The sequence below is a fragment of the Orcinus orca genome, chromosome 1, assembly GCF_937001465.1.
Source record: "Orcinus orca chromosome 1, mOrcOrc1.1, whole genome shotgun sequence".
NCBI classification, from domain to species: domain Eukaryota; kingdom Metazoa; phylum Chordata; class Mammalia; order Artiodactyla; family Delphinidae; genus Orcinus; species Orcinus orca.
In genome coordinates, this window is record NC_064559.1 from 136992316 (window position 1) to 137006870 (window position 14555).

Consider the following 14555-nt stretch of genomic DNA (forward strand, 5'->3'; position numbering starts at 1 on the left):
TTTTATATATTATTGGATTCAGTTTGCTAATTTTTTTTGTTGTTCATTTAGTTTTCTTATAATGTCTTTGTCTCCTTTTTGTATCAGGGTAATGCTATGACAATTTTATGGAAGACTTTGTGCAGAATTGGTATTATTTCTTCCCTAAATGTTTGGCAGAATTTACTAGTGAAGTCATCTGGGCTCGGTGATTATTTTGTGGGGAGGTTTTTAACACAGTCAACTTATTAAATAAGTATAGGGCTAATCAAGTTATCTGTTTTTTCTTGAGTAAGTTTTGGTAGTTTCATGTCTTTGAAGAAACTTATCCATTTCACCTAAGTTGGTAGATTTATTGGCATAAAGTTGTCATAACATTCCCTTATTATACTCTTTTAACATCTGTTGAATCTATAGTGATGATACCTCTCTACTCCTTGAGGTTGGTAATCGTGTCTTTCTTTTTTCCCTGATCAATCTAGCTATATAGGTTTATACATTTTATAGATCTTCTCAAAGAACCAATGCTTTGTTTAATTGATTTTTCTCTATTCTCTATTTTATTGATTTCTGTACTGCTCTTTATTAGTTTCTTTCTTCTACAATTATCTTGGGTTTAATTTGTGCTGCTTTTTCTAGTTACTTAGGTAGAAGCTGAGGTCATTGATTTGAGACTTTTCTTCTTTTCTAATATAAACATTTAATACTGTAAATTTCTCCCTTAGTACTGCTTTAACAGCATCCTACAAATTCTGATATGTTGTGTTTCCATTTTCATTCAGTTCAGAATATTTTCTAATGTCTTTTTTGAGTTATTTAACCCATACGTTATTTTGAAGTATGTTATTTAGTTTCCAGATATTTGGGGGATTTTCCGGATATCTTTCTGTTATCGATTTCTTTACACACATGCACTGATAAGTATTCCACTGAATACTCAAGGGGAAACCTCTGCAGATCTCTAGTTTCTATCTGTACAGCTGTCTCCTCTATAGTACTTTGTCCTATGAATTCTCACTGCCTTGATCGCCCCTGGCTCTTAGCTACATCTCCTTAACTCAGGATGTCCTTTGGGTGCCTCCTGGCACCCTTTCCTCCCTGTATCTCCTTTCCCTCCCTGTATCACACCCTGGTAACTCTCAGAGTTTAAAGCTGGAATAATTGTAGGGCTCACCTTTTTTTTCTTCCCATCTGTCAGAGACCACTATTCTTCATTGCTGATACCTGTGTCTTGAAATCTTTGTTCTATGCATTCTGTTGGATTTCTGGTTGTTTCAGACAGGTGAGTAATCTAATACCTGTGACTTCATCTTGCCTTGAAGTAGAAGTCTGGACTGTGTTCTTTAACATATGTATTCATCCCTTGCTATATCTAATATAGTACCATTTGCATGGAGAAAAAAATCCATGTGCACAGATGAAGTATACAGGGATAAGAGGCAGAAAGCCTAGGGTCTAGTCCCTGGTGCTTGGAACAACTGATTATGTGCCCTTGGGCATTCATTTAACCTTCCGAATGTAGTCATCTACCCTACCCAGTCTAATAAGAAGAAGAATTACCATTTAATGAGCGTGCGCCCTATGACAGGCACTGTGCTGAGAGCTTTATGTAATTGTCTTATTTAATACTCACAAGGTAGCTTAGCAAAGATTATCTCCTTGAGTCCGCACAGCATTCCTGTGAGGTAAATTTTATTAACCCACATGTCATGATAAAGATAAAGATAAAGCCTTGGCCCAGTTAAGTGTCTTGTCCCAGGTCACTCATCTGGTCAGTTCCGTAGCAGAGTTCAAACAAATCCATTACCTATGTCCCACTGCCACAGACTTGACAGGTTTGTGAAAATTAAGAGAGTTAATGGATGCAAGCATGCCTTGCAGAATGTAAAACTTAGTAAAAAAATAGTAACAGCTTGGTAATAATAATTCACTATCAGTGAATTAATCTCATTTCTGACTGTTTCTGTATATACCTCTAAGGAAAAAACAAATCAGTGTTCTCAATTTCGAGATGAAAGTTTCAAGCACTTTGAGATACTTTATTATTCAACATGTCTATAACTCATCGTGGTTGTAAGCAAAAAGAATTAGACGTTTACATCACAGATTTGCTAAAAGTGAAGAATATTTCTCCTTATTGCCTTCTATCAAGATTGCACAGATACAGAGCCCAGTTCGATGGGGCCTTTGATTTTCGACCCTGTGCTAGTTAGTGAAGGACTCTAGTGAAAGGAATGTTTTATCTTGTCATCTGCTTATCAGACAGCTGGAGTCTACTGACAAGTCCACTCTTCTTGCCAAGCCAGACTTCAGGCCAATTAGGGCCTCTGCTCCCAGGGGAGAAGAATATGATTTGACATGATTCAGGCGAGGTACGTGTGGACTGGCTCACAGACAGTTTCACATTTTGTTGCCAACAGCTTAGGAATCTACAGTCTTTTTTCATATGAGGTTACATATGAAAAAAAAATGTGTGATTTTCTTTTGTTTTTATTGCTGAATTGTGCAAATAAGAAGAGGGAGCTAGTTGGCCCACTCATTTTTGTCTTCCTAAGAATGCCGACTTTCCAATTTTTAACAAAGGGAGCTCAGACTTTAACTTCTTAAATGACCCAAGAAGCGTGGTTGAGGTCACTAGAGGGAGAAAACAATTATGGACTTTATAGAGAGCAAACAAATAGAAAACTCTTAGAGGACTGATGTGTTTTTAACTTTTTTTTTTTTCTTTTGCGGTACGCGGGCCTCTCACTGTTGTGGCCTCTCCCGTTGTGGAGCACAGGCTCCAGATGCGCAGGCTCAGTGGCCATGGCCCACGGGCCCAGCCGCTCCGTGGCATGTGGGATCTTCCCGGACCGGGGCACAAACCCGCGTCCCCTACATCGGCAGGCGGACTCTCAACCACTGCGCCACCAGGGAAGCCCTCTTTTTAACTTTTAAGGGCATGTTCTCAAGTCAAATAGCTGATGGCACAGATCAATGCAGCGTTTGCAATGTGTTCATGTAGAAAGCTGCTGACTTCTAAATGCCACTCATCTGATAGGACTACAGTGAGAAACTAGAATGTTACTTATTTTTTCATGTTGGAAATACGAACCTGCTTGTTTGCTGGTTGGTTTACTCTTTTGCCTCCAATCCTGTCTGGTAGAAGAACTTGCACATAGAACTTGCACATATGGATTCCTGTCCATCACATACCTCTGGTCGTCCTGTAAGCTGTTTCATGCGAAGAAGTATTTGTCTCAGGATAAAAAAGTCAGGCAAGTGGAATTATATTTTCCAATCAGAAAATGCCAACATACAGATTAAGAGGTCAATAGTGCCACACTTGGCCAACCAATTAAAAATGTTTCTGTTGAAATAGTTCAGAGTCATTATATCTTCATGTATTCATTCATTCCACTTTGTTGAAAATATTTTTTCTCTTCTACTAACATGATACAATTCTTTAACTAAGCAGCCACTAGAAATTCTGGTCCAATCACACAGTCTTTTCCCAGTAAGAAATAGTTTCAGATTTCTGATTCTGTCTTGAGAGTTTTGGTGGGCCTACTAAGGCAGTTCAGGAAGTAGATGGTTGCAGCAGTATGTTCTTTAAATCATCCATGAACAGTAAAAGTGAGACATATCTCATTCATCTTTGGATTCCACATATCCAGGTGCCTGCACATAGCATGTCCTCAATAAAGTTTTGTTGTGTGAATAAATGATGAAGACTTCCCTGTCTGGCATCCTGTGAAAGATGACAAAAGAATCAGGAAATTATTTGCATGTTCCTTGAGGAAAACCTTTTGGTGATTCAGTGATGATTCAGGTTGGAATTCTAAGGTCTCTCCCAGACTTATGATTCTATCATTTGTTTTGTTTTGTTTTGTTTTGTTTTGCGGTACGGGGGCCTCTCACTATTGTGGCCTCTCCCTCTGCTGAGCACAGGCTCCGGACGCGCAGGCTCAGAGGCCATGGCTCACGGGCCTAGCTGCTCCGTGGCATGTGGGATCTTCCCGGACCGGGACATGAACCCATGTCCCCTCCATCGGCAGGCGGACTCTCAACCACTGCGCCACCAGGGAAGCCCTCTATCCTTCTTTTTAACATTGAGTTTTCAACATTTCATTGGATATAAGTTGAAGCATTTCTAAACCTTTTCACTGAAGAAAACCTTCTTGATCTTGATACTAAACTGCTTATGAGGGAGACCCAGAAAGTTACAGTGAGGTCTTCTGTCATGTTAGGCTTTCATTAGCTCAACATTAGCAGAGCCCAGCTGTCTGAAACCAAATAAGAAATATTGATTGAGTGTGAAATGATACTTGCTAAAAACATCTGAGCTCTAGAACCTATGTGAAGACAATGTGAAGTCATTCTTCATCACCATCACACCCAGCCTTAACCTTGAAGCTTTATCTATTGGGACTTCAGTCCTATCAGATTTTATTAGCTTAGTAGGAATGCTTTAAAAAGGTGCTCCTATGAAATATATTGTAGTACTGGTTAACTAAACTACATACTTTTCTTTTGCCTCTTTTCACAGTTCTTCCAAGATGATGACTGACAAAGAATATTGTAAAAAGTCACATGAGTGGTACACTTGTAGATAATAAGAACAGAGAAATAAAACCTAGGATCTCAGCCCAGCCTTGCAGATAGTTGCCAAATGCATCTTTCCTGTGGGCTGGCTGTGCCTCTTTGTACTCACCAGTGTGCCTTTCTCTCCTTCTTGCTGCCCCCTACTTCTCTCTTTTCATTTTTGTATGATTAGGTCAGTGGACCATAAACGCCTGCCTGTTACACATGTTTTAGACCTTCTCATACTCTTAATATGCGTATGCTGTTAAAGTACAGATTCTGATTTAATAGTCCAGGGGTGGTAGGGTGGGAGAGGTTCTGCATTTCTAACAAGTTCCCAGATGATGCCTGCGCTGAAATCTGTACTTTGAGTACTGGGCTTTAGACCAGAGCAGTTGTACTTCGTTGTATGTTTGTACATAGTTTTAGTTTTTAAAATCCTGATACCCAGACTGTACCCCAGGCCAATTAGATCAGAATCTTTGAGGGTAGATCCAGGCAATGGCTGCTGGTAAGTGCTAGCAAACAGCTCTCCCTGATTTGTAGTATTTGCCAGTTTCCATGATGTAAATACTCCCATCATTTCAAGCCACAAACATAATGCCATGGAACATGGAGTTGGAAAGAAGTGCTAACATTCGGCCTGTGAGCCAGCACACACTGTCTTCAGCACACCACTGGATCCAGGCATCTTCATTTTTATAGCTCCCCAAGTGCATGAGCTGTAACTGATTCCCTTTTGAGGCCAAAATGGAGAACTGCTGTTTTAAAGTTAAACTGTCTCTATTACTTAAAGATATGTTTCTTCATTCAGCGTTGGTGCCCTGGACTTTTGTATCTGCCCTCTACTCTCCTACCTCATTAGCCCACTTTCATTCTCAAAACCATGTTAGGATCTGACCAGTGTCACACCCCTCTCTTGTGCAGTATACAGTTAAGTGCTTAGAAATTCCAATATGATACTACTTCTGGAGCCTACTTCTACTCAGTCTCACCCCACCTGCATGAGTGTTACTCCATTCAACGATACCTGTTTTTGTGTAAGACAGTAGAATGGCAGCAGGCGTGTTGTTTTGAAATCCAAACTGAGAATTCTTCCAAAGTCAGAGTCAAGTCCTCAGGAACAGCGGCAACTTCTCCTTCCAAGTTTAACTTTCAGCAAGTCCACTCACTTTATTCAAGGGACATGTGGAGCAGGGAATGGATATCCTGAAGATTCAACTTCTGGCTCTGCTACTGATTGTTCAGTGACCCTGGGCAAGTAACTTATCCTTTCTGAGCTTCAGTTTTCTCACAGCAAAATGCAGGTAGTAACTGTACTTACTTCATAGGATCATCATGCCTGGCACAGAGTGGGCACTCGGTAAATGTTAATTATTACTACAGCTCCTACTACTAGTATAATTCTACTGATGGTGATAACTTTGTGTTCTGAGCATGCAGGGACCCCAGATATATATCAGTATAGAGACATTCAGAAGGAAGGAGATAACCTAGCCCGGATTCAAGCCTGGCTAACAGCTCACAGCTCAGGAACACCCCCAAGCTCTAGGAATACCCATACTCTCCACAGCACAGCACCACACATTTTTGTCTTTTATCTAACCCTGGCTCATAACCTCAACTTTCCTTTCTTAACTTCCTCACTCTCCTTTTATGAATTGAAACAAAGACATACTTCTTTTAGCCTCCCAGATACAGAAGCCTTTATATGATAATTTTTTGGTGGGAAGGTGAATGAGAATGCGGGAGAAAGAACTAATTATCATTTCCTTTGTTATAATTAGAAGGATGTCTTGGTTTCAGTGTCCATCTGTGGCTCCCAGGCTTACTGAGAACACCATGAGGACTATTTTAAAGGATGGACAGAATATTTGTACTCAGGAAGAATTGATGTTTCACAGGAAAGAAGCATGGACAAGTGGCAATCTCCCACATGGAAACTTTCCCCCTAACTGTTCACTTCCTTAAACAGAAGCCACTTCCTTTGAATTGTGGGGTGTCACTTTTCTTCTGAAATACACCCCTGCTTCCTGGTTTATGACTGTTACGCATGAGAAAAAGTTTGTTTCAGAGAAAAATACAGCATACTTGTTGCACGTGATACAATGTATTGGTCATGGCAGTTTAATTCGGTGAGGGGTTACAGGTTTCATTTTGCAAAGAAGCAAAATTTAACCTTTGGTAAATGGCCCCTGTTTTATCACAGAGTATAAAATAAATCTAAGCAAAGGAATTTTCTCTTTCAAGGGCTGCTTAAAATTCACCTCCTCCAGACTAACTCCTTGATCCAACCCCCAACAAAACAAGCAAACAAACATCGTCAAATATGTTTTGGGAATCATTATGTGCCACCTATTATGCTGGGTTCTGTCACATGAGTCACCTCTAGTCAGAACTAAGTGCTCTCCTTCAGTCTCCCATTACACTTCTCCCTCATTTAGAGTGGAGATAACCTGGGGAAAGGGAGATTGAATAAAGACACAGCATTGATCCCAGAGAAATATGCGTGTCTAAGCTAAGGCTGAGGGAATGGAGAGAAGGGAAGGTTAAAGAAGTGGAATTAGTAAGCCTTCAAGCTTGAATAGATGTGGAGGGAAAGGGCAGGGTGGGATCAACACTGCACTCCAGCTTTTAGCTTTGGGTGATTCAAAATTGAGAAGGTCGAGCAGATTGGAAGGTCTATGAAACTACTGACTTCAGGCAAAAATGAAAGAAGCTGATTACTATGCACTAAAATTATAACATGACTGCTTCAGAGAAAAGATTTATAAACATTGATTTTGATTAATACTGCCCCTCTAATGCTTTCTAATTAAACCATCAACCGTCAGGACTTACTAAGGATGGGGAATTAGATACAGCCAAGTTTGTCCAGAAAGAACATGAAATACTCTTAATATCTAAGCCTGAAACTAACAGGTTTGTTCACTACACATTTCTTGAGCATTGACTCTATGGCAGGTGCTGAGCCTGCACAGATGGGTGGTACTCACTACCTGTCGTGGTGAAGCTCTTCAGTCTGGAGAGACAGATGTGCAAATGATTAACTGTGATAGATGTGATAAGTCCTATTGTAGAGCTACGCAAGAGGCAGGGGCAAGGCACCCTCACCATCTACCCACAAGCCTAGGCCAGATGGTGCCACACCCCCCACTGGACATATTTGCAATGTAAGAGACCTGATCCTTGATTGTTACCACCTCCATCGTGCCCCCTGATAGTCATGTAAGGAAGAGAAGCTGAGAGGACTTAAACTTTGGAGTCAGGCAAATCTGAGTTCCAAGCCCAGATCCAAACTTGTTACCTGTGTGGCCTTGAGCAAGGTAGTCTATCCTTAAGCCTTAATTTCCTCATTTGTAAAATGGGGATGACTACCACTTCATCAGATTATTGTGAAAATAAAACTGGGTAAGGTATGTTAAGTGGATGTCATATAGTAAGTATTCAAGGAATATTAATTCTGAGACTGTATTCCCATTTTCACTAATGTTTATATAGTGTCATCAAGAAGGAGTAAAATTCTACAGATGAATATTTAATCATACTCTGAAAACTTTAGTGTAAACTAAAGCGGGCTAGAGTCAGCACATTGGGTCTGAGCAGTGTGTGTGTCTCTAGTAAATAGTTTAACCTTGAGAAAAGCCTCTTACACTGCCTGCTGATCTTATCTCCAAGCCTGGACTTTTCTCTTTCCAGGCCCCAGAAACTCCCCTGTTAAAAGGAGATATCTCATACTGGTGATAACATAATATTTCTTTTATTTTACTTGTTTATATATTGAATACATTTTTATTTTTATCTAAGATGAACACGTAAGTTTAAAAAACTAGTAACTATGAATCATAAAATGGAAATGTTCATCCCCTCTGCATCCTCCACTCTGAATTTCAGTCAGCCACTTTTAGCATTCTTAACTGTTTATTTGGGAATTTACCTCTATGTATCTAAATAACATCCTTACACTACAATTCTTGGTTATTTGTATAATTTTAATCATTATTCATTGATTTCCCACTGTGGGAAAAAAGGATTTAACACTCCTTTCATAGATACACACACACACACACACACACACACACACACACACACACACACACACACCACTCCTCGTCCATCCTTCTTATATAGATCATAAATGTTGGTTAGATATTCAAATTTTACATTGTTATTCACAGTTAAGTCAGATAATGAATATGATTGCATACAATTGCATTTCCTTCCTTACACAAATTTTTTGTTTCCCTAAAGGTAATAATTTCATTGATTTCCTGTTTGCTTAGTTTTCCTCCTAGTAGCACTAGTTCATCCCAAAATGCTTATAAAAAGTATGTGTCCTTTCACTACATTTGAACACATCTGGCAATCTCTCAGTTTGTGGAAGACATTTCTCTTGAAGTCCTGCATCCTCTTGTTCCAAATTGGGCTAGTTGCTCTCCAGGCCTGCTATGTAACCAAATTCCTGGGATCTTAATCTCCTTTCACCATCTTCCTGGGATACTCTTACCCTCACTATGGTGATGGGTTCTCTATTTCCTGGATTCCGTGTGTTCTTCCTGCTTGTTTTACTCCCTCATTTTGTAGAAGCACATTGTCCAGTAATGTTTTCTAAAAAGGGAAGAATGGCTTTTGTTTTTGGATATTGCATACCTGAAAATGTCTTTATTCCACCCTTACATTTGATTGGTAGTTTGATTTGGTATAGAATTACCAATACAGGTCAGAAATATTTTTTTCTCCCAATTTTAAAGCATCACTCCATTGCTTTTATAATTGGGTGCTTTTCTGATTGTCAGTACTTTCTAGGTGAACTGTTTTTTTTCATTTTATGTATTTATTTTTTAATCACTGTAAACTTTAAACATGTTCTGTTTAACTCTAGTCTCTTAAAATTTCACAGTTACATGTTTTAATGTAGGTCTATTTTCATTTATTGTTAGCGGGCCCTTTCAAACTGGAAAGTCATCTTTCTTAGTTAAGATAATTTTCTTTAAGTAATACTAATATGCTCTGAAGTCATGAGTTCAAAAGTCGCCTTCAGATTTATTTTAATTCTTTTTTTATTGAAGTACAGTTGGTTTACAATATTAGTTTCATGTATAAAATATAGCAATTTGATATTTTCACAGATTATACTCCATTTAAAGTTATTATAAAATATTGGTTATATTCTCTGTACTGTATATTACATCCTAGTATATTATTTATCAGATTTTTTAAAATTTCTTATTAAAATTATTGCTTGACCTTTTTTTTGTTTTTTTTTTAAATTTTTAATTTTTTGAAAAGATTTTTATTGGAATTGTTGAAAATCAGAATTACCAAAAATGTAATTTGGGTATTACTTCACAAATTACTTATTAATGCCAATTTTCATTATTTTTTCTGTCCAGAGCTATAAAAGAAAAAAGTCTTTCTAATGTAATGAAAAAGACAAGTTAAAGATTAGTATATGTAGCATGTATTACACTTTAGCTAATTATGCTTATGAGGTCAATTGTTGTATGGAAACTCAACCTCGTTTATTGGACATCTTTAGAAAATGATCAATTCCACAGAGAAATTTATGTACACACCCTTATTTTCATTTTACCTATATTTAATTAAAATATTCCTCAAAGATGTTATTTGTTTGCCTAACTTAAACCAGGACCGCCCTTTTAACAGACCCTACTGAGTATTTATTTATTCTTTCATTTAATTAGTCAACAAGTGTTGTGTAAGTTTTTCTTGGTGAGTCAGGATCATCATCATACATTATTGGTACTGTTAAACTTCAAGACAGTTTTGCCCCTTAGGCGCCGTGAAGTTGTATAGTGCAATTGGCCTCAAATACAATGCTTTGAGAAAATCAACGCTTTTTGAGAAAAAGCTCATATGACTCAGTAAGGAAAAGAAAAACAACCCAATAGGAAAAATAATAAACAGGTATTTCACAGAAAAGGGATAACACATGGCTCTTAAACATATGAAAAGATTCTCAATTTCTTAGGGACCAGAGAAATAGAAATTAAAACCACAATGAGTTACCATTGTACACCACCACTAGCTAAGCCCGACAAATCCAAGTGTTACTGAGGATGTGGAGCTATAGACGTCTTTTATACTGCTAGTAGAAGTATAAATTTGTGTAATTCTGTGGAAAACAATTTGGCATTAGCCAGTAAAGTTGAACATGCACATCCCTGCTACCCGGTGATTCCATTCCTAAGTGTGAACCCTATGAAAAATCTTACATCTGTGTAGAAGATGTATATAAGAATGTTCTGCCAGTGTAGTTTATGGGGGAAAACTGAAACAACCTAAATATACATGTGCTGTAGAAAAGATGGATGAATTGGAGTGTACTCATACACTGGAATGCCATCCAGCAGTGAAAATTAGTGCATTATAACTACTTGCATCAATATGGATGAATGTTATAAATAATGTTGAGGGAAAAAAAAGGAAGTCTCAGAAGGAGACATACAAGTATTTATCAATTTATATAAAGTTAAAAAGCTGACCTTACAGAATATATTTTGTAGGGATATATAAACCTCGATCCAACTATAAAGAAAAGCAAAAAAAAAAAAAAAAGATTAAGAAATAATGTCTAGGTAGTATCCTACTGAAGACGTGCCTCGAAAGCTGTTGAGTCACTGCAGAAAGCCCTTCAGTAAGCATGTGAGAAAACCGCGCGCTAGCATCGCTCCTGGGACTGTTCTGATCATCCTCACTGGGCGCCACAGAGGCAAGAGGGTCATGTTCCTGAAGCAGCTGAGCAGTGGCTTGCTACTTGTGACTGGGCCTCTGTCCCTCAATCAAGTTCCTCTGCGGAGAGCACACCAGAAATCTGTCATTGCCGCTTCCACCAAAATTGATATCAGTGGTGTGAAAATCCCAGAACATCTCACTGACGCTCGCTTCAAGAAGAAGAAGCTGCGTAAGCCCAGGCACCAGGAAGGTGAGATCTTCGGCACAGAGAGAGAGAAATACAAGATTACAGAGCAGCGCAAGGTTGATCAGAAAGCTGTGGACTCACAAATTCTGCGAAGAATCAAAGCCGTTCCTCAGCTCCAGGGCTACCTCCGCTCTGTGTTTGCTCTCACACATGAAATTTATCCTCACAAAGTAATGTTCTAAACTTCTTACAAGGAACCTTAGTAAATAACTTGGTCCATTAAAAAAAAAAGAAATTATCCGGAGAGTATTTACATGGGAGGAGGGTGGGTTAGGGGTATGATTATAGAAGGACACAAAGAGGGATTCAAAGACATGGTAATGTTCTATATTACTTCAGTATCATTTCATTAAACCAATATTTCCTAAATGCCTGCTATGTGCTAGGTACTGCTATAAGCACGTAGGAGTACAAGAGCCCTTTATGGAGAACATATTCTACAAGAAAAGACAAAAAAATGAATGAAATAAATTATCAAATTATTATTGTTTTAGAAGGTGATAAATTCTATGGAAAAAATAAGAAGGTGAGGGAGTTTAAGACAGAGCAGAGTGAGCGTATGGTTTGCAGAATTAAATGAGATGAGGCTTCATTGAGGTGACATTTGAGCCAAGATTTGAAGGGCATGAGAGAGTAGGCCACATGGCTTTCTGGGTGAGTAACATTTTAGGCAGAGGGACTAGCCAGCGCAATGGACTTACTACGGCAATATGTCTGATGTCTTCAGGAAGACATGGGGAGGGCACTGCAGCTGAAACAGAATAGGCAATATGGTCAGAGACGTGTCAGCAGGGCTTTATAGGGCTTTATTAGATGCTAGGTCAGAGATTGGCAAACTTCTTCTGTAAAGGACCAGATAGTAAATATTTTAAGCTTTATGGGCCATAGGGTCTCAGTTGCAAACACTCAACTCTGCTGTTGTAACATGAAAGTAGCACAGACAATATGTAATGAGTGGACATGGTTGTTTTTGTATTCCAGTAAAACTTTACAAAAATAGATGGTGACTGGATTTGATTTATAGGCTGTGGTTTGCTAACTCCCGTGCTAGGTCTCATGGGAGGCCATTGCAGGTTTTTGAACTGAAGAACAGCAGGCTCTGACTTAGTCATTTAAAAGAATCATTCTGGCTGTAGTGTTAAGAGTAGATTGTAGAGAGTGCCAAGGGTGAAGCAGGGAGATCTTCTCTTGGAATAATCAGGCGAGAGGTGATAGAGGCTTGAATCTTGACGGCACAGCTGAGGTAGAGAAAAGGGGTCCGTTTCTCTGCTTTTGAAAGTAGAGTTAACTGGATTTGCTGATTGATTGGATGTGGGTGTGAGAAAAGAGTCAAGGATGACTGTAAAGTTTTCAGCCTGAGCATCATTTAAGGAGAGAAATACCCTTTGTGGTTGCACATTACTTTTTAAATTATATATTATGTTTTATAAACTTTATGTCTGGTATATTTAACAATATTTTTTTTTAAAAGAGAACATGTTTTTTAACATGTTCCATCCAGGATCTGGTGTTTTATTCAGCAGCTTAACTAACCAGATTTTGCCTCCTTATCCTATTTCACAAACAGAAAATTCTGTTTTCCCTCCTTCCTTTTGCATTTTTTTCCCCAAGCATATGAGCTGCCAGAAATAGCACAAAATGACCAGACTGACTCAGGAGAGGAAGAAGCAAAATGTCTAGAAGAAATGGAAACTTAAGATTCAAGATTCTCCTGAGCATTGCAGTTTTTTCACCATTCTCCTGAAACCAATCCCCTATAAGGGAATATCCCCAGCACTACAGGACAAGTAGGAAGGGAAAGAAAGCTGGAGGAAGGGTAGTCATGGGAAGAGAAAGGGAAGGAGAGAAGGAATGAAGGAGAACCCAAAGGACTGCTGGCTCTGTTGAGATGACACCAAAGCAATAGCTATAATTGATGAGAAGAATTTTTGTTAGATAAATTTCAGTTCTCCCAGCGTTTACTAAAAGGACAAGAGAGAAGCTTAGGAAGGGGAAGGAAAACAAGATCCATCCCTGGGACCCTATGCTGAAGTTGCTGTAGTGTATTCAATAGTGCTTTTTTTTTTTTTTAATTTATTTATTTTTGCTGTGTTGGGTCTTCGTTTCTGTGCGAGGGCTTTCTCTAGTTGTGGCAAGCGGGGGCCACTCTTCATCGCGGTGCGCGGGCCTCTCGCTATCGCGGCCTCTCTTGCTGCAGAGCACAGGCTCCAGACGCGCAGGCTCAGTAGTTGTGGCTCACGGGCCTAGTTGCTCCATGGCATGTGGGATCTTCCTAGACCAGGGATCGAACCCGTGTCCCCTGCATTGGCAGGCAGATTCTCAACCACTGCGCCACCAGGGAAGCCCTCAATAGTGCTTTTGACGATGGTGGCGAATCCATTTACAGTGAAGTGATGTCACTGTAGAGGCAAAGAATTGGGGTTTTTTCAGTATCATTCAAAAGAAGCAGACGAGAACAATGAGCCTTATAGAAGCTTAACATATTTATACAGATCTCGGAATTTTAAGAAAAGGAAACTATGGTAGGATTGAAAATGATTCTTACTCCCATGGGAATTTATAATTTACAGGGAGAAGAAAAATACGTACAAAAACAAAGAAGTGAATGAGGTGGGTGGGAATATGGGGCTGCCCCGGCAGGTTGTTCGCATTGGAGCTCTGGTGCTCTGGTGTGGGCTGTTTCTAAATTCCAAGCATCTCCTGAGGCTCCTGAGGCTGAGGGCAGAAAGAATGTTTACAAACTATTTCTGGTCTAGAGCCTCCGTCCACACTTCATCTAAGTCAGCTCCATCCAACCTTAACATCCATAACATTCTGAGAGTCAAAGCTTGCCCTGGACTGAGATTCGAGACCAGATTTAGGTCTGAGAGGAAGTAAATGTGTGTTTCCCTGACACATCCGAGACAAGGAGAGATACCAAGGTAGAAAATTCAGACTAAGCCAGAAAACGCCAGGGAGCCAGAGGAGAAAGCCTCCATGGAAATGCCAGTAACAGCCCTAATCCGGGGTGCAGGGCAAGTACAGAGAGAGCCAAGAGTTCAGAAGTGGACTGATGAGAGTGAGCTCAATT

The 14555-nt window shown here is 39.3% G+C and overlaps 1 pseudogene; it reads left to right on the forward strand.

The window, feature by feature from the left end:
* Nucleotides 1–11133: 11133 nt before the first annotated feature.
* Nucleotides 11134–11680, forward strand: LOC101287275 (60S ribosomal protein L6-like; annotated as a pseudogene).
* The last annotated feature ends 2875 nt before the right edge of the window (nucleotides 11681–14555 follow it).